The sequence below is a fragment of the Miniopterus natalensis genome, chromosome 21 (genome assembly GCF_054644295.1).
Source record: "Miniopterus natalensis isolate mMinNat1 chromosome 21, mMinNat1.hap1, whole genome shotgun sequence".
Lineage (NCBI taxonomy): Eukaryota > Metazoa > Chordata > Mammalia > Chiroptera > Miniopteridae > Miniopterus > Miniopterus natalensis.
This window is the reverse complement of record NC_142101.1, coordinates 14,284,079-14,305,212: the sequence shown is the minus strand read 5'-3', so window position 1 is coordinate 14,305,212 and position 21,134 is coordinate 14,284,079. Positions and strand designations below refer to the sequence as shown.

Genomic DNA, 21,134 nt, shown 5'->3' with positions numbered 1-21,134 from the left:
GGCCGCGCCAGGTTTCAGCGTCCACTGTCCGGGGATATCTCACGCCTCCAACACTAGAGAGGGTGGCACCCCGGGGTGAGTGGGAACAACCACGACGATGCTGTAAGTGCTGATGTTCACCAGTGGTCCAGGGCTCAGCAGAGAGGGTGCAGATGTGCTGTGTAACCACCGGGGGAGGGGGCTTTAAGGATTTCCCTTTGGACGCCTGGATGCAGCTTAGAGGGCTGCTCCCCGAGTCCCATTCTAGAGCATTCCTCCTTTGCGATCAGAGGTACCTAAACCCTTTTCAGTGTTGCTTCCCTACTGGCCAGAAAGTCCCCAAATCTGAGCCTTTCACGCCTGTTTTCTAGTGGATGTGTTGAGAGAGCACAGATACAATTTTCCATATTTTCATTTTGGGAGGCAAACATTCTAATTCTGTCCCATGGCCCCTCACCCATTGGATCGGCATTCCCTACGCCGTCACCAGGCACCGGATACTTTGGGGGTGGGGTCCCTGAGAAGTCTATGTTCTTCAGGTCTCCCCAAGCAACCAGCCTTGCCAATGAAAACCTTCGGCGTTGCTCCCCCGCAAGGTTCTACGCTCAGACCTTTCCTTGTCTTTCTCTCCGCACTTCCCTTGGATGACCGACCTCGTGGGTTTTCATAACCTCAACTTCTGCTCCCTGATGAGCCCCAGGTTTGATTTCAACACCCGAGACCTTTCTCTCTCACTCAGGCTGAGACCTGTTTACACTATTTATTCTGGACACCTCCAGGTTTGACAAAATGACCTTCAAAACATAAGTAGTCTTCATCCTCAAACTAGCTGCTCCTTTGGTGTAACCCCCTTCCCGGTGGATGGCCCTGTTGACTCTTATCTCCTTTACTTTTCTTGGATCTGCCCTTAGAGGTAGCCCCTTTCCTGGTGGATGGCCCTGTTGATTCTCTCTCCTTTACTTTTTTGGATCTGCCCTTAGAGGTAGCCCCTTTCCTGGTGGATGGCCCTGTTGACTCTCTCTCCTTTACTTTTTTGGATCTGCCCTTAGATGTAACCCCCTTCCCGGTGGATGGCCCTGTTGACTCTTATCTCCTTTACTTTTTTGGATCTGCCCTTAGATGTAACCCCCTTCCCGGTGGATGGCCCTGTTGACTCTGTCTCCTTTACTTTTCTTGAATCTGCCCATTTCTTTTTATCTTCCCCGCTGCCATCATCCAGATCTGTCACCTGTCTTGTGGATGCATCCAACAGCCAGCACACTCGGTCCCCTCTCCTCCACTCCTTGCACCCGGCCCTCCCTAGTCAAGCGGCTTAGATTTCCGCTTTCACCTCCCCTGTAAAATGGTGGCGAGAATGATTTTGTACATGGTTGAGATCCCAACAGATATCCTCACGGCAAATATCCTCAAGCTGATTTTTATCTCCGGTCTTTTGTGACATGGAAAATGAATTCCATTGATTTCTGCTCTCATCTTTACTGTTCCTTTTTTTCTGCTGAATCTTGGGCTTAACTGGCTCATTTCTCTGGTTATTTTTAAGGCGAAGGCCAAGGTCATTGACGTTAAATGCTATAAATCCCCCTCTGAGCACCGCATCCCGCACAATTTGGCGTGTTGTGCTGTCATTTTCATTCAGTTCAAACTGCTTTTCATTTCTCCTCTTGATTGTTTCTTTGACTCATAGGTTATTTTGAGTCTGTTATGTAATTTCCAAATATTTGGAGATTTTCCACATATCTTTCTGTTATTTATTTATAATTTAATTCCATTGTGGTTAGAGAACATTCTTTGTATGATTTAAATCCTTTCATTTACTGAGACTTGCTTTATGGCACAAAATGTGGCCTTAGTCTATGTTTCATGTGTACTTGAAAAAAAATTTTATTCTGTTGTTGCTGGGTGATGGGTCCTGTGAATGCCACATAGGTAAACTTGGCTGGCAGTGTTGTTCAAGTTTATTATATCCTTACTGGTTTTCTATTTATGCCATAAATTATTGAGAGAGGGCTGTTGGAATACCTTACTATAATTGTGGATTTATCTGCTTCTTTCAATTTTGCTTTCTGTCACATTTTGCTTCATGGATTTTGAAGCTCTGTGCATAAACATTCAGGACTTTTATACCCTCTCAATGAATTGATCCCTTATTAATTCCAAAATGACTGTTTCATTCATAGTAATGTTCTTTCCTCGGAAACCTAGTTTGGCTATTAATTTAGCCACTCCAGCTCTCTTTAGATTTTCCCTTCTTTTACCTTATTTGTGTCTTTATATTTAGAATGGATTTTTGTAGGTAGCATACTTTTAGGTCTTACCTTTTTACGTAATCTGGCAATCTCTGGATTTTAATTGAAATATTTAGACCATTTGCATTTAATGTGATTAAAGTTGAGTTCAAATCTGCCATCTTGCTGTTTTCCATGTGTCCCATTTACTCTTTATATATTTTTTGACCCTCTTTTATATTAATTGAGCATTTCTCCAGATTCCATTTTATTTCTTTTTTGGCTTAGTAGTATAATTCTTATTTTGTTGATGCTTTAAGTAATGGTTTTAGGGTTTATAATACACATGCTAAAATTATCATAGTCCTTCAAGTAGCATCATCTACTTCACTTCTAGTGTAAGAACCTCATAAGAGCATATTTTCTCTCCAACTGCCAGAGGTCTCTAAAAGCTGATAGAGCCGGGCCATAATAGGTTTAAGGCCCACTCTTCTGAGCATTTCTTTTGAGAACCGCTGGTATCTCGTAGGATTTCTTTTTCAATACATTTGCGTCCTGCTGGGTGGCTAGATTGAGGAAAGTCATTTACAAGGCTGCCGAAGAGGCCCTGGGTGAGAGGGAGGCTAGTATTTCACAGCGTCTCTTTGTCCAGCACACTTGTAAAAGCCATCATGGTGCCCGTCATGTGCCTGGGGGTGGAGGCAGCGTCAGAAATATGATGAAGATGCTGGCTGGAGTGAGGGACCTCCAATAATCCAAACACATCTGTCACCAGTATTTCTCCTTTTCATGGCATTTGCAACTTTCCTGCTCTTTGGGTATGTATACTGCAGACTCTGTTTCACTTTTTTCTTTCCCTCCTTAAAATATAGACATTCTGCAGTAAGATTAGGGCACGTCTAAGTGCGCTGCTTTCTGATGTAAATCCTTGGCCTTCCCATCGGAGCCCACCTTCTAACAAAGACAACCAAGACTCTTAACTTGGCTTCTGGAATACTGTCCCTCTTCTATGCTTCAATATTCTCACCCGATAAACTCCTGGATGTCTTCCTAAATCCCATATTTGAAGCTTTGAATTATCTGAAATCAATGGAAAACTAACAGGTATGGAATCCTGTTATAGTTGATTTTCAGTAGCAAAAACAAACTCTTTAAGAACTCGGACTCGATAGTCATCCAACATTTTAAGACTAAAAGTATCTCTATAGGATAGAGGAGAAAAAAGCCACTAAAAAGCCCAGGACATTTTTTTTTCCCTTTGAAAATAAAAGTTGTTTCATTTGGAAACAGTCAGATTTTATTTTTTAAGTTAAGGTGGCCTTAAATTCCGACAAATCTTTTATGCTGAGCTCCTAAGTCCCACGCGTTACTTGAAAATGGTCATGAGGTGGATTTCCTCAGGGTGGATTTTCTGCATGTTAAAGGCAGAGGGCAGATTGGAATGACCTCAGTCTTTTTGCTTTACATGTTCCTCTGTGGCGTTTGCATCAAATAATGATTGTTAAAGGGAAAGAGAAAGAAAGAGTGAGAGAGAGAAGGAAGGAAAGAAGGAAGGTCCATCCCATTGGCCTGGATAGAGGGCTGAGCTAGGGATGCAGACAGAAGACCAGGGAGAGGGCTGAGCTAGGGATGCAGGCAAAATGGGCTCACAGAGTGGAAGGAAGATCTGGGCTGTGGTTCAAAGCTCATAGAGCACCAAGGGCCTCTTAGCCCTAGTACAGGGGATACTGGGTGTAGGGCATCCGGTCAATATTCATCCCTCACTCTGGTGAGAAAGAACTTCTCACTGTAACCAAAAGCTTGGTCCTCGGAGGCCCGACTTCGTGGGTCTCAGCCTCTTCGTGGGGGGCAGTGCTAATACAGTTGAGGGGATCCTGAGCAGACTGAGAGCCTTGGCAGCTACCAATTTTGCAAAGTATTTATTAGGGTAAAAGGAGTGACTAACAAATACACCATGTTTAAACCTCTCCTAAGAAAACCACTAGATAAGTCTAGGTATCTAATTTTAGATAAAAATTGAGACCTCACAGTATGTTGTCAGTTACGATCGGGTAAGATTTTACACTTGGCACATGGGCCATGCACAGATTTTCTTTAAGCTGTATCCCATATACTTCCTAGAATATAAGGGACTGGATGTCCTCTGAAGGGTGACCTGCTGATTTTGACGAATGACCCTGCTAATGAAAGTCACAGAGACCACTAACCTAATGTTTTTATTCCTCGCGGGAAAAGAACCCTCTCCTTTGCAGTTTAATGCTTTCCCTTGGTTCACAGACATGGCTTGGTCTAGGAGCCAACACCAGAAAGAATATAATTGTTCTTCTGGGCGAATTCCTGGCTTCGCCACCTCCACGGGCAGCGACAGTGCTGGCAGGCGCCCAGAAATGACGCGTCAGCAATCATCTTTGTTTCATGCGACTTTGTCATCAGGGGTTAATATTTCCTGGTGCACCAGAAAAAGGTTACATCTTGATGCGCAGGCTTCCTCCCCCTATTGAGAGCCTTTGCAATTTGTCATAAATTGTTGGTCATTAAATAAGAATGTCTCTTAATTACGACCAGCCTGGGAAAGGGTTAGACCTGCAATCTTAAGAAAAACCCACCACTCTTTCCTAAGTCAGGTTCCTTTCGGCAGAACAGAGTTATGTTGGGCTTTGTTCTGTTTCCTGCTTTGGGCCAATAATGGGACTTCAGTGTCCCTTGCTTGTTTTTAAGAAGGATGACACATTTCCTGCAACTCTTTCTACAAGCAGACAGCTGTGGCTACATCACAAAAACGAAGCAAACATCTTCTGGGCACCCAAGGCAGTTCCTAAAAAGTAATGACCCTTCTGTTCCTTTCTCTGGGAAATCTTGCTGAAATAACCCGAAGAATCGAGGAGTATTTCTCCCCCCAGGTCCTCACCCCTGGCATCAACAGTGATCTTTCTCCTTTCTCAGCCTAGGTGGTAAGGTCACTAACTCTTGGGTGCTGTTCACATGGATGTTGATTATTTGGGGACAGCCAACCATTCAGGGTACAAAGATTTTATGACAATGAGAGATAGCCTTGAGGACACTTATCTAATCTATACATAGATTAGATAAATTTCAGACATAATACCATGACACTTAATTCAGTTGGATACAAAGGAAGCTCTATATTGTATTTGTAAATTAATTTTATGACTTAGTTCTCAGTGGAAACAACTTTTCTGAATATTTAGGAAGCATAAGTTGTATCTCTGAGACTTGCGCAGTACAACAGTGTGTCTCTCTAGCCACTTATTTTATTTTTTATAATAAACCGAGGCCTTTCCAAAGAAGTTCCATTTCCTTTTCTTCCGTCTTGGTATTATAAGATAAAATATGGGTACAGAAAACAATACAAAGCAAATACAGGTCTTCATAAGCTATCATAAGATGAATATCCTCGCTACCATCACCCAGGTCAAGAAATAAAATTTGCTATTTTGTCAGAAGCCATCCTAAGCATATCTTCTCTACCCCCCGCCCCAAGTTAACCATGGCCTGTTCTTTTATAGAGATCACTTTTTCAGCTTTCTTCATGGTTTTATCAATGAGGCGAGTGAGCATCCCTAGAAACTGTACTTTAGTTTTGTCCACTGAAAGAGAATTGATGTGTCTGTTAATATTTTAATCCACAGGTTCTTCATACCATACTTTTCTTTACAATTTATCTGTCGAGTAAGGGGCATTTGACCAGGCTATTTTCTCCACAGTCTGGAAATTCTTAAATCTATATATGACATTGGAGGAGTATTTCCTTCACGTGGTAACAGTTGGACGGTTCAGGATCCCAGAGTTCTCTGGACTGTCCCATCAAGGCCCCAGTGGTCTTGACATTCCTGATTGATTTCTTGGTCTTGGTTATCACTTTTGTAAAAGCCGGGAATTCTAAGATCAAAGAGCTCAATAAAGAACAAGGCAGTTCCTGCGTATGTGTGATTACTGTAGGACTAGAGCAAATAAGTAGAAAGGAACTTCCCTCATTAAAAAAAAATTTCAAAGTCATTGTTTCCTAGCCCTATAATAGCAGCTCCAAACAATTCAGATAATTATGATTTATGATGCACGTTCCCGGAGCACCTGACGGCCGAGGCTCCCAGTGCCACAGTGAGTGAGTCACTGTGACTTGTTTGTGTGATCCCGAGAGGAAAACAAGATCGTATCTCCCTCTCACACTAGTGATAAGGTGACACACACTTAATCAAAATACGGGGCACTGGGATAATTCAAAGAGGTCAACTCTCAAAGGAATCATCGAGAAGTGTCCTCTTATTTCCAGAAAAACAAATTTCAGGAAGAAGACATAATAATCATTCAGATTAGATTGGTCCTTTTGAAAACTGAGTGATTCTGCTTCCCTCAGGGATATGTGATAAGCCTGGGGACATTTTTGGTTGTCACCGCTGGGAGGGGTGCTACTGGTTTCTAGTAGGGAGAGGCTAAAGATAAACAGCTAAACCTTCTATGTTGTACAGGATGGACCCTACAGCAAGGAATTAATTATCCTGTACAGAATGTCAGTAGATGCCATGGAGAAAGCCTGGGTTAGATCCCAGGTGAGGAGCTGCTGGAGCGTGACAGGACCTTGTTGGTCCTCAGGATCCTGCTGGGGTTGGAGGGGTGGTACAAGTCACCAAGTGGCTGAAAGTCCAGCTAAACGCAAGTTCCCTATCCCACCACACCCTGTCAAACACAAAAGCTAGTCTTCTCTCCTCTGTGATATAATGTGAACACAAATGAAAGGTGAATCTGAGAGTGATATAAGACATTCAAAGGAAATTCATAATGTGGCTTAATTTTTTTAAATTTATCTTTATTGTTGAAAGTATTAGATGTCCCCCTTTCCCTCCCCCATTAGCCCCCTCCACCCCTCACCCCACCCCTGCCTTCCCTCTGAGATTCATCAAACAGCCCAAGTGCCCATCAGTAGATGAGTGGATAAAAAGGCTGTGGTACGTTTACACGGTGGAATACTATGCAGCTGTGAAAAAGAAGGATCTCTTAGCCTTCGAGGCAGCATGGAGGGACCCGGAGAGTGTCGAGCTAAGCAAAATAAGCCAGTCAGAGAGAAACAAGTATCATGTGGGTTAACTTTTTTAAGGCAGATAATTATCATTCTCATAAGTTGTCTTTAACACAGTCCTTCCAACTCGTTTACCATTGTCTCTTCTTCCACCCTTCTTTCCCATTTCATGTTAACAATTCAGTTGGGGTCAGAAGAGAGGCAGGGCAAGGATGAGTCTGGAGCAAGTCAGTGCCAGGGATGCCATCCTTGGAGCCTGGCGACCTGGCACAGCTTAGGAGGGTCATGCACAGTGACCAGGGTGAGAAAAACCTGATTCGCAGAGTGGGGCCCATCCCTTTTGTTTCTTTATTTTGTTCAGTCCATGTAAGGGGCAGGCTCACAACCTTAAATGCTGTCTTTGAAAGTCATATCAGGAGGCAGAGACCTCAAGTACCAGACGGCCAGAATGTGTACAAATTGGACTTTTCCTTGTCACCAGTTTCAATTTGGATGGATACAAAAGGCCGTAGAGATTATTTGTTGAATCCACAGCAGACGGAGAATATTCTGAAAAGAGTTTCCAGATCCAGATTTGGAACACGTGGCCTCGTGGATAAATGTTCTCTTAGGAACAATAGGATGGGCTACTTTCAATCATGACTATCTCAGAAAATCTGAGTATCTATCATCATTCTGAGCGTATGGGGAAATGTAGTGACAAATTAAGTTTTAGGTCAGCTCTCGTGGGTGGAGACGATAATCCTGAAGTCCTTTCCCAGGTCCAGGTGCCAACGTCAGCCCTCCCTCGATGGTTTAGGGCCCAGGGCGCAGAGCGGGCCACTGAATTTTACAAGGGGACAGCCTGGTCCCCGCTTTCCATTAGCAGGGAGACTCGTGCTAGGGTGAGGCCTGCACCAGCTAACAGTGGGACCCCGGTGTGCAGGGCTCTGAGCAATCTCAGAGATTCCCGATGGCAATACCCACGCCTTCTCCTAGAGGCAGCAGGAGGTGAGCGCTCCGTGCGCGTGGAACTTGGCTCAGGTCCCCGGCATCGGCTCCTATAATCAAAGCCCATAGGCCACCTCCCCTGGGCAGGGCAGACTCAACTGTCACCCACCCTGGGGTAACGGCTTTGTCACAGACATTCCTCCCCCGTCCGCACGGCAGGGATCCAAGCTGTCACTTCTGGTTAAATTCACATTCCACACGAAGATGTTAAAAGTAGGACTTTTATCAGCCTTAGGACCCCAGGGAAGATTTGGCTGCGAGTTTGGGGTTTTGAGGACATTGGACTCAGGATGGGTACGTTGACAGGTTGTGTTCAGCCAAGAATAAATCTCCTTTTGTGCAGCAAAGTCACCAGGCCCTTAGGTGCACTCGTTAATGACTGAAAACCCAGTAATCGGTTCCATGTTTCATAAGTGAGGTTTCATACCAGAGCTATTTCTCCGTCAGCTTGGACGTGCTCCCTGCCTGCTAATCTTTGTAACGGCCGCAGGTACATTCTGAGTCGTCCACGCTCTTTTAGGGCCGAGGTGCCTGCCGCAGACAATGTTGAGATGTCCCCTGACATTCTACCGGGTGGGGGCTGTGCTTGGATTCTTCCTACCACGAAACACAGACTTTGCATGCAACTGGTGTATAACAAGGCACATTGTTCAAGTGTAAATACAGGGTGGCCCTCAAAATGTACACACACTTCGAATAACTATAAAGGCAGTGCTTATTAAGATACATTTCCTTTTCAAAATTGAGCTCTCAGCTGTTAAAGTGTGTGTACATTTGGGGGGACACCCTGTATACATCTTTTGGATGAAGAAGATGGTTGGTAGAAGGACCCCATTCTTTAAGAAGAAATATTAATTTCACAGTGAGCAAGAGAAAAACAGTTACAGCCTTAAACCAAACAAAGAAAATCGGGCTTCAGGCAACCTCGGTTAGCACTACTACAAAGCCAACATTTTAAATTTGCCAAGAGGCCCTTGTTAAAGAGAGAATTAATACAGATGTGCCCCAATTATGTGACCGTAGGAGCTGTGAAATCCTAATTTCTGGGAAATTAAAAATTTAGGGGACTTCCATTTCTAGCATTATGAGTAGATATCATCTAAAACAATGCCAACAAAAGTGTTAAAATGCAGAATAAGTTATACTTTATAAAAAAGTAAACGTGTAGTTGAGTCTAATTTTCCTTTTATATAGTTATATATAGTTATATACATTTTTGGTCTGCTGAATAATATATTTTTTATATATTACATAATTACATGTGTTATTATATATGTTATAATATATTTTCTATATTATATAATTATATATGTTATAATACATATTTTATATATTATATACTCCTATATATTATTATATATAATATATATATTATTTAGCAGACAAAAAATCCAGTAAGGTTATTGTCTAACAACATGACGTAGGAAACTACTCTCAATAATTGGAAAAGACAACTTATTTTTAAGTACTTGGATTATTTACAGAATTTAACATCTACAAGGATATCAAGCAATTCTAATAAATTTCCAAGAGCTGGTATCCTACAGATTCTCTTCTCTAACCACCATACGATTAAGATAGAAATAAATAGTGAATGAAGAATAAAAAGATAGCTTTTTAACTTAAAAAAATTTAACCTTTAAAAATCCATAAACATTAAAGCTGAAATAATGTGAGCAAGACAATAAATAACAGAGTCCCTAAAAAAAACGTAAACGATAAAAGCTGATTCAAAAAGACCTTGAGACTCAAAACGATTTGAGATGAGTGACCCAGGTTTGTAAGGAACAGGTCACTTTATCTTCACACTAAGTGGTCCACAGAATGGATGGGGGGCACTGCCTGCGCCCAGCTTCTTCCTGAGGCTCACACGAGCTGCACAGCCACAGAAAAGGAGGCCCCTTGCCCAGAGGCTCAGACCAGCTCTCGTTCACACACATACGTGCGCAACACTAAGGAAAACACAGCAAACGGAATCCTTCACTGTATGAAAAAATAATACGCGATGAGTAAGCTGAGTATATTCCAGGAATAAACAATTAGCTTAATCTTAGGAAATCTATTAATGTCATCCACTACGTGAAAAAATCAAACAGAAAGATGATTTAATTGCTTCAGTGTATACAAAACCCACACGCGATAATATTCAACACCCACTCTTGATGTTTAAAAATTCCTTCTTAAACTGGGAGTACAGGGTAATTCTGCAACCTGGAAAAGAGAGACACTTAACAAAAGTTTTCTGTATATACCAACTACAATTAGAAAATACAGCGACGATATTTTATTTACAATATCAATTAAAAATATAAAACACCCATGGATAAAGATAGCAAAATATATGTAAGACCTTTATAAAAATGTATTGAATGACTCGGTACAAATTGAATCAAGATATATACTATGTTCATGGTTAACAGTACTTAATAGAACTATGTTAATTCTCTACAAATCTAGTTAATTGACGTGATGATATTCCTATCAATATCCTAACACGGTTTTTCACAGACCTTGACAAACATCCTGTATTTATATGAAAAGGCAAAGGGCCAAGAATAGCCAAGAGGCCCCCCTTGGTTGGTTTGTCTTCCACAAATCACCTTCCTGAATGTGGGCCCGATCATATCGCTCCCTTGGCAAAAATCTTTAATGGCCAGTGTTAAAGGTTACTCTAAAACGATAGACTAGAACAGCAAGGGACTGGGAATTAGAGGCAGGGAGAGAACTTACTGGCAAGTCTCTCAGCCTCTCAGGGACTCAGTTTAGCCCATTGTCTCATTGCCCAACAACGACTTTTCTCTCTTCTGGCCACGGTGCTTTGAAGTCATCGTGACTTCTGGCAGAGCCCAGGCTATAGGGACAGAGTCCACACCCTCCGTTGAGAAACCAACTAGTGCATCCCATTACCCTGACCACAGTGCCTGTCAAGACTTGGCATGTGACCAAGGTAGGAACTCACTGTCGACGTTGTCACTTAAGCTAGAAGGAGATTGGGTTTTCCATCTGGGTGTTTGAGGTCATGGCGGCAGGCTGAGGTCAGACATCACTACCAGGTGCCTGAGACTGGGCCCTGGAGTCAACCTGGAGCTAGCAGAGAGGGATCCTGGCGACGGTGTCTGTCCATTGGATTCAGCTGTGCCTGAAATCTAATGGGCGCCTTCATTTACACAAACCAGTCGGCTCTCTTTCTACTTAAGCCGTCGCATTGGGTGCTCTGTCACTTACCATCTAGTGTCCTAAGTGTTAAAATCATGATGCAGTGTTTTTGTTTTGTTTTTTTTATAAAATAAAGCATCATAGGTGTTACACAGGCACTGCTAGGCTCCTTGTCGGGGCACCAAGGACTATCATAACATGGTTTCAATGTACCCTTTCCATCCCAACCTCCTGCTACTTTCCTCCCAGGCACCGTGCTCAGCCGCACTGTTCTGGGCCTCTTCCCTGAGCACACGATTCCCTGTTGCCTGTATTTTCCTGGTAGTCTCAATTTCCCCCTGCCATGCCTCCCCCCTTCACAGCTGACTAAAAGCTAGTTACGTTCTGAGGCTAAACTCTAATACGTCCTAGTGTGCGATAGATTCAGCTCTCGGAGGTGCTGGGATTTTTCGTATCATTTAAAATCCATAACGTGGTATTTTTGGTGAGTTAAGGGATCCACTTGCTACCCCATTAGACTGGGAGCCACCTGATAATGAGACTCAAGTGTGTTCACTTACGTGCCCATCACTCAGTGGTGGTTGGACATTCAGTAAACACTAATGAATTCACGGGTGACCTCCTTAATTTGAAAACAGCAAGATGCATGCAAATGTTTGTAGTTGGCCCGGCCGGCATGGTTCAGTGGTTGAGCAGCGACCCATGAGCCCGGAGGTCGCGGTTTGATTCCCGTTCAGGGCACAGGCCTGGGTTTGGGGCTCGATCGCCAGCAGGGGGCGCGCAGGAGGCAGCCGATCAATGACTCTCTCATCACTGATGTTTCTCTCTCCCTCTCCCTCCCTCTCTCTGAAATCAATCAAAACATACATTTTTTAAAAAGTTTATAGTTGGCAAATGAGTCGGAGCTCAGCAAATAAATGAAAGAGTATTGAGGAACCTTCCTTGACCCTGAATTGATCTTGTACTGACTCTACAGGGGCCCTTTCTGCCTCAGCTAATGTATTTTCACAGTTTTACAGAGTAGGAGAGCCCTGGCTTGGTTCCTTTTCAGATCAGAGGAACTGGCCCAGATTTGACATCCTCAAAAAAAATGCAAATTTCTCGCCACCATTTCATCTGCCTAGTCACATACACACACTCTCTCTCTCTCTCATTTGGCCTTTCAACTATTGTTTAACATGCTCTCTGGGATTTTCAAGAATGGTTTTCAGAGGAAACACAGAGATGGAGTCCCTCCGTCTCGTGCTAGCCAAGGTTCACCTAAGCATTCAGAGGTTTTTCCTTTCAGTTCTGTGCTGCTTAGTTTCTTCCCCGATGTCTCTTCATCACCGTGGATGCTCTGCTTGGAGAGAAAGGGGATTTGGTTGCAGAACTTGCTTCCTGTTAATTCTTCCATTCCAGAACATTTTGGAAGCAGATGTAATGACTTAAAATATAATAATAAAAGTAAAATAATTATATCCAGACTACTTGAAGCCGAGTGAAAATCATTTTTACTAAGTGAATTTCAACTTGCCTGTTTACAGACCTGATAGAGCAATCCCTGCCTCTCCGAAAGCATCTATTAGGTTAATTAAATAATATCGGGGAGATCCTTTGAATGGTAATTTTATGTAAACATGTAGATGACTGCGGCCCACCCTCACCCTAACAGGACTCATTATCTCACGTATTTGAATAACAGTGCTCTCTAAACATAACAACTGCATATTTTAAAATGTCACATAACCAAAAAACAAAATCATTCTATACCACAAATACCAGCAGCCTTTGATACTTTCATTTCATTTATTCTGATTGGGGAGTGTATTTAGGAAACAGGTTGCAGAATTTTGTTCACTGGTTTCTTTTGAGAAAGGGGACGGGTCCTGAGTCAGTGTCATTTTATCCACAGCATGAAGGTCACAGCAAGCAAGTAGTAATAAACACTGGTCGAATTCATGAACAAATGACATCAGAAATGGTGTTAAGAAACACAGAATGCGGGAGGAAACTGACCTTTAATAAATATTTCTATAAATATTTGAGGGAGCTGAAATGATTGGTGAGAACACAGCCCTGAGGGTGTATTTGTTCCTACAAGGAGCTCCATGTCTCTAGCTGCTGGGGAAACCGATTTAATGTCCTGAAGGTCTCAAAAATAATAAACAAAACAAAAATTCACAGCAGCCACAAGAAAAGTCTTCGGGTTCACCGTGGTTCTGTGGTATATACAATATGTTTATCTCCTCTCCCTGCCAAGACCTTTAAGTACATATTCTGTTCTAGCTGATTTGTTAAATTCACGCCTATGTATAATTTAATTAAAGCATCTAGAGCTCTCAGAATCGTCCATGTTTTGACAAGCAAGGGTGAAAAGGAGAGATTCCTAAGCTGGTGGCAACTATCTTTTGGGTAACTAAAAAAAAAAAAAAAAAAGTAAGTAAATAAATAAGAAAATAAAAGGAGTGACGGGATATACAAGTTATCCAGTGAAACTGCTAAACCTGGTGACTTTTCTTTGCCGACCGCAGAGCAGCGCTTCCCCAGGATGGGCCCGAATGTCCAGCTGAGGCATTCGGGCCCTTAGAGGAAGCAGTCACATCTCCTTCTTGCACTTCCTGGTAGAGACATTTTTCAGCTGTGTCAGGGCCAAGGCTCGAAATCAGAGAACAAACTAAGGTAGAGACGGACCCATCCAATTTAACCACAGAGCTCAGACGCCGGCTCAGAGGGTCATTTGTCTATTTTTACCAAAAAGAGTGTGCCTGGGACCATAAACCTGTTTGCATGCTAAGGACCTTGAATTTTACAAACACCGGATGATGAGATTTTGGAAGGAGACTCTATTATTATTATTATTATTATTATTATTATTATTATTTAATTTTAATTTTTATTATTTTCACCGTTCCCCAAATCCATTGGCCACTTACTGCTCTAATTAATTCCCCCAAACAGCATTAGAAGATAAACACAAGGCCTAACTGATTACTCCTACGTGGAGGAAGGGTTGGAAATGACTTCGTTTGGCTTGGAGAATGCGCTTCACGTTTGCACATTAATTGTAGACAATTGCTCTGGCTTCCAAAAGGCCCTGGCGGTCCAGCGCCTCGCGGGCGCGCGGGCCAGGCTGCTCGTGTGAAGACGGCCACCTGGTGGTGAAGGCGGAGAACTGCAGCCCGGCGAGCCCGGCGCCCCCGGCCCTCCCGCCGCTCCGGGCGCAGCCTCGGCTGTCGGCGGACAGAGCGCAGCTGCGCGCAAGCCGGGCTCAAGTTCAAGTCGAACGATTTCCAGAACAGTTACATCAACTCCCTGAAAGCTCCAGGTCACAAGTTCTCTAAATTATTTACAAAGCCAGCCGACGCAGCGTGCTAACCATTTTTAAAGGCTCCTAAAACCTCTTAAGCGAGAAGCTGAACAGGAGCCTTCGCGTTCGGGGGGTGAGGTCTCATCTGCACCTCAAAACTTCTGGACGTCCTGGGGGGGGGGCGGCTAATGAGCTTCTGTTTGCTTTCGCGGAGGTAAAAGAAGCGGTGATTCCTTTGGCACCAGGAAAACAAGCCTTTTGAGCTTCTAAATATGGCCTTGCCCCGGAGCCGACCCTGCTTTTCTCCAACTTGAACTCTGTGAGACAGAAATACGGAACTGGGGGGAAAAAAAAAAATCAGGCAGGCAAAATCCCTCTTCCCAGCTGCTCCTGGTTCCTAGTTTTCACCTCTCTCTCTTTTTAAAATATGTTTTTATTGATTTTTTTTAGAGGAAGAGAGAGGGAGAGAGAGAAACATCGATGGGAGAGAAACATCATCGATTGGCCGCCTTCTGCATGCTCCCTACTGGGGACCGAGCCCGCAGCCTGGACATGTGCCCTGACCAGGAATCGAATCGGTGACCTCTTGGTGGATGGGACGACACTCAGTCCACTGAGCCACACCAGCCAGGCTGTTCATTTTAATTTTTAAGCCTGGAGATGAGCTTCTAGAAGGTGATGGAAAGCAGCTCCCCAATTCCTCAGGGTGTACTTGATGTCAGACAGAACGAAACCAAATCACAGGTCCTCAGTGTAATGTTCGCCGCTTTAAATAGGGGAAGGTAAGATTTGCATCAGGACACAATGTGTCTTCCAGAAGGAGCCGTAATAAAGTGACAGACCACAGAGCTGAGATTTTCTGATTTCCCCTCAAGCTATTCTGGAAGGAGAATTCCCCAAATCCTGGGCTGGCCCCCTGATATATAATCCCAGGCTCCACTGCACCTGAAATGACAAGACATCGTGGTCAGGGTGGCCTCTGCCTAACTTACACAGGGTCATTGCCATGTGCCAGGCACTGTCTCGAGTCACATCCCACGTCCCATCCCCGGTGGAGGGCCGAGGTATCCACGTTTGAGCCTAACCCAGGTCTGTCCTCTAGTTTCTAGCTCACACGTATGGACACAGACACACATAATGTGAAAACGGGGGCCTGCTCTGATATTCAGGGGCTGGCAGGGTCAGTGTTTTCACTGACTGCCCCAAAAACAACGGGAAAAGCTTCCGTAAAATTGTTACAGGAGAAAACACATTCAGGGAGGTTGAATTGGTGGCCCACTCATCAGTATAGCTTCTGTCCTAGTCATTCTGCGACGCAGGGTGTATTGCCATGAATGGGCACAGCCCATTCTCTGCTGCCTGGGGGCACTTCCACGGGGAGAGTCCCTAGAAGTGAGTCAGGATGATTAGTCACGTCCCGTGGCATCAGCCTCTGAAAGCAGAGCCCCTGGCATACCCCCTTAGTATCTGCAGGAAATAAACACCAGGAATGCGAATGTAGATCCTTTTTAGAAAGCCACTAATCTTGCTCTGATAAGTGACTGGGCAGCTATTCAAGGGCGGTGTTTGCAGTGCCATGGAAACAGACGAAGCTGGTGTTTTCCTGCTTCTAAATTCAGCGTCCAAATCGAGATAAAAATACGCTGAATGCTACGGATCCAGTTCCCTAAACTCAGACGTACTTCAGTGTCCTATCTGTGGCATAAGGTCACTTGCCACGGAGCTGCTGCGAATTTGTGACGATCAGGCTCCTTGTATATTGAGTTATTTTTTTAAAGTCATTGTTTTTTTCTTCCTATCTGGGCAAAAGTGAAGTTCGTCGAAGTCAGATTTCCACCATCAGGGCTCAGCTCCTGCGATCGGTCAGACCGTTTCTGTTTAGAAGATACTTTGCTAAAGTAAGTGCTAAGTATTTTAGGCAAAGAAACCCAGCTGTGAAAATACTGGTAACATTTGCACAGTTGTTTTATATGTGGATTTATTTTTACTTGCACTTAATTCCGTGCAATTTCTGGGAGAGGAGGCCCTCCCCCCCTCCCTCCTTCCCCGTCGCTTACTCTCGCTGACCCTCCTGGGTCTTCTGAGAAATGACAGTCTCCCTCTCTAATTCGCACGGGTCACAAGTGTTCTGCATCACAGCACACCCCCGGCTAATTAGCCTTAATAAGTGATGCTGAGAGAAAGAACCCCGGAGAAAAGGAGGGACTGTTTTTGCCAAATTGGAGTTGACCCAACTGGCAGAACTTTCCAGTGTACTTTCCTGCTCTCCGGCCTCGAGTGTGTTCCTGCTGCCTAAACATACATTTCTGACATGGGGTCTTGGACACCCCGTGAGGTCCACGGCCCTGTGTACTCTTTGTTCCAGGAGGCACTGGGGCTTCATTTACTTTTATTTTACTTTCTTAGCTGTATGGTGATAAGGCATCATTTCTGCCACCTACGATCCTAGGATGCTTTAGCAGAGAGAGAGCAAACATTAACTCTATTTATTGAGCACCTACTGTGTGCAAGGCAATGGGCCAGGCACAGAGCAGAGGTTTGCAGAGTGAGCAGGATTTCGACGGGGCAGTGCAGGAGGAGGGGGCAGGTGGGCTGAGCGGCAGAAGAAAAAGCTTGGAGGCCGAAAAGCAAACGGACATTTAGAAACTCTGAAAAACGGATCGGAAGCAAAAGGGTAGAGTGGAAAAAACTCGGGGTTCGAATCCTAACTCTTTCCCTATGCTCTCTGAGTCCCGATTTCCTCATATACAAAGTGAAGATAGCAAGCGAACTTTGCAGGGTTGGTGGAGGTATTGGAGACACTGTATAGGCCCAGCCGGTGTGGCTCAGTCGGTTGAGCAACGTCTCATGCACCAGGAGGTCGCCGGTTCGATTCCCGGTCAGGGCACATGCCCGGGTTTCAGGCCCCATCGTCAATAGGGGGCGTGCAGGAGGCAGCCGATCGATGTTTCTCTCTCATGGATGTTTCTTTCTATCCCTCCCTCCCTCTCCCTTCCTGTCTCTGAAATCAATTAAAAACACACATTTAAGGTACTCTATGGAACCCACCTGGCAGTATAAAAGATTTATATATGCATGCTGGGAAAGTACTGTAATTATTATTCAATAAATGCAACTTGGGGATATATAGACTCTGCCAAAATATGAAGTCAGAGATCAAATCAGATTTGGTAGTGGCACATCGAGTGTTGTTTATTGAATCCAAGCTCTTCATTTTTGCAAATGGGGAAACTGACGACTTGAAGGAATGAAGGAACTGAGCAAGACTTGGTCAGTGAAATGCTGGTTAGGTGCTGGGAGGCACCCGCACAGGGTTAGCAGGAGCCAGGCCCTGTCCACCTGCGCTGGCCTCTTACTAACCCTCTCAGTGACATGCAGGGTACGCGGTCCTTCTGCCCCTTGTTTGTTCACCCCCCCCCCCCAAAGTATTCATGAAGGTGTACACAAGCTGCAGTGTAGACCTCGGAGCTGCTTAGCCTAATGTCACATTTTGTGAGCGAGGGTACAGAGGCCTGTGTATCCGACAGCTTGCTCAGTGTCACCAGCTTCTAGGACGACTTCACCCTGAGTTCCTTCCCTCGAAAGCCGTCTGTGAACATCAGTCATTGCTCTTCACGTGGAGAGGCCAGGCCCCGGGAGCTTTGTTCGCACCTCCTACATTTTCTCGTGACTCAGCCTTTGGTGTCTTCTCCTTCGTGGTGGAAATTTCATTCTAGGGATCTGTAGAACCAGTTTTCTTCTAAGTTGTGGTTTTAGGACAAACAAAAACCAGTCCAAGATGTAACAGTTTGTGACAGCCACTGTGCCGTGTCCCTTGTGGTCTCTGGACCGCTCTAAGTGCACAGTAAATTTTACTCCCACGCTGAAAGATTATACCTGAAGTTATTTTCTTTCTAGCTTGTCATGGGACCTGACCCTAGGAAGGGGGCCCTGAGCTGTCGAACTTGATCATCTGGTCCCGCCGGCCTCGGTGTTGCTCAGGATGGTCTAAGATTGCCTCTCGGTGAGTGAGGCGGGCCAGGAAAGGGTGCCTTGTCGGGAGCCAGAGCTGAGGGGACCTGAGGGAGGCAGGGGGTGTCTGTGAACCCGTCGGCTGTCTGGAGAGTGGTCAGAGCTCCCGGCACGGGTTCTGCGTGGCCCCGGGGCTGTGTGTGTGTGTGTGGGGGGGGTTGTCGGTGCTCCAGACAGGAACTGTTGTGCAGAAAGTCATGGAAGGGCCTTCACTGCAGGCACAACCCTGGAACTTTCTGGAAAAAGAGTCAGTCTCAGGCCCAGAACAGTTCTGACCCTTTTGCTTGCACAACCGAAGTGCTGGTCCTTCTCAATGGCTGACACTCTCTAAACTTCAGGTTTCTGTTTTTTAAAGATTTTTAAAAATCAATTTTATTTTTTTAGAGAGGGAGGGAGAGAGAAATATTGACGTGAGAGAGAAACATCCATCAGCTGCCTCCTGCACGCCCCTACTGGGGACCAAGCCAGAAAGCCTGGCATGTGCCCTGACCGGGAATCGAACCAGCAACCTTTTGGTGTCCAGGATGACACCCAACCAACTTAGCCACACAGGCCAGGGCTAAGCTTCAGGTTTTTAATTTGTAGAATAGGCTTCCTTCTCGCAGGTACTTGGAGATGCATTAAGACCAGTGCACCTGCCATAGTCACCGCTCAGGACTTGCAAGTCCTCAGTGTCACTTTTCTGCTCCCCTCCTCCTAGAGTTCGTCCGACCCCCCCCTCCCTCAGGTTGCACTTTCATATTGCTCCTTTTGACTTTATAGCTGTTTTATTAGCACAAATCAATCATTGTTTTCTTAGACTAAATAACTAAACATGAACTTACAGGATCAAGGTTTATAAGAGCGAAAATTGTAATTGGAAAATTCCTGAGTATTTTTATTGTTCCGTGAGCGTGGCCTGAACACCTCCTGAGTGCGGCTCTGCGCGAGGTGCCAGAGCTCCACATACACACGGAGCACGTGGCTGCTGCAGGCCCGCGTGCGAGGGCGCTAACAGGGAACATACATGGATGTGAAAAAATACTGGCTTGTAGGCTATCTCTTCATTTAAGGGAAAAAAAATGTACAAGGCAGTAACCCAAATGCACTTTCTGTAACATCACTGGGGAGACTTGGCTGTTTACTGAGCTGCTAAGACAAGTTGATAAGAGAGGGAGACAGTGTCTGCGTGTCCCGTGCACATTGGCCTGAGCGCTGGGTGCCACTTGATCAGACACAAACCATTTCACTTGGGGTTTCACGCTCTCCCTTTCTGCACAGACATAGATAGATGCAGTGAGAGGGGAGAGGAACCCCGGGTTCCTGGAGCTGTGCAAGGTTCCCTAAGGTGTTCTGAGACCCTGATAGTCGTGATGAGAGGCATATACAAATCAATTAGATGTGCCAGGCCTGTGCGGCTCAGCGGGTTGAAGGTCTCCAGTTCGATTCCCGGTCAGACATGCCCCAGTAGGGGGCGTGCAGGAGACAGCCAGTCGATGTTTCTCTCTCATCAATGTTTCTCTCTCTCTCCCTCTCCTTTCCTCTCTCTGAAATCAATACAAACTTTTTTTTTTTTTTTAATCGATTAGATATAATCCCTGTCCTTAAATTTTAGCATTTGGCCAACTGATAAGAAAATGGCAAAAATAATGCAAGAACTCTCACTGAGAGCAGAGAGGAGACCCTTACAGCGAGGAGGGCCCAGGCGGCTCGGCTGGAGCTGGGTCTCACAGAAGGAACAGAATTTGAATTGGTGTCGTTGAGGGCGGCGTGCTCTGGGCCAAGAGGATTGAACGCGTGCAGGAAAGGGGGAGGGAGTCATGGGTGGCACGTGTGGAGGGCAGTCAACAGCTCAGCTTGGCCAGAGAAAGGGGTGGAGACAAGAGGTAATAATAACTCTGTACTCTGTGTGAGCTCCCACTGGGTGATAGCTGTTGGGTGCCGGGCTTGATGTATACGTTGTCCTGTTTGACCTCTACAACTCTGTGACAGATTATATCATGTCCATTTCACAGATCGAGACGATGAAACCCGCTGAAGATGGCAGACAAGGACAACTGGCCCTCCGGAGCTGTGCTCCCGGAAGATTACTTTGACATCTGTGCGCAAGAGGTGGAGCAATAATGGGAACTGGAGAGTCCCCGCATTGTCCAGACCATGGCAGAGTCCCAATGACAGCTGATGGGGATCTGACTTGGGAAGCTGCTGGAGGAGAGAAGACGGATGCAGGTGGAGCTAGAGGACCGGTTAGCTGGTCGCACGTAAAAGGCAAGAAGAACTAATGGTGCTAAGGTTTCAACCCTGGACGGCTGTGAGGAGAGCGGTGCCACTAACGGGAAGGGGGGGCGGGGGTAGGAGGGCCTTGGCGACCGGTTTGGTTTGGAACAGGCTGTGTTTGTAGAACAGCCGGTTGTAGAGCTGCTGCTGCTGATGGGAAAGGGGAGGCCGCGGTCCAAGGCACAGCGATGCG

At 45.2% G+C, this 21,134-nt stretch overlaps 1 long non-coding RNA gene across 1 annotated transcript in view; it reads left to right on the top strand.

Annotated features, from left to right (window-relative positions):
* The window catches only part of LOC107543598 (uncharacterized), a 79,162-nt gene extending 58,336 nt beyond the window's left edge, over positions 1-20,826 (top strand). The window contains exons 2-3 of the long non-coding RNA XR_001603829.1: positions 18,572-18,677; positions 20,680-20,826. This is a non-coding gene — a long non-coding RNA (uncharacterized LOC107543598). The remainder of the gene's footprint in view (positions 1-18,571; positions 18,678-20,679) is intronic.
* Positions 20,827-21,134: the final 308 nt, after the last annotated feature.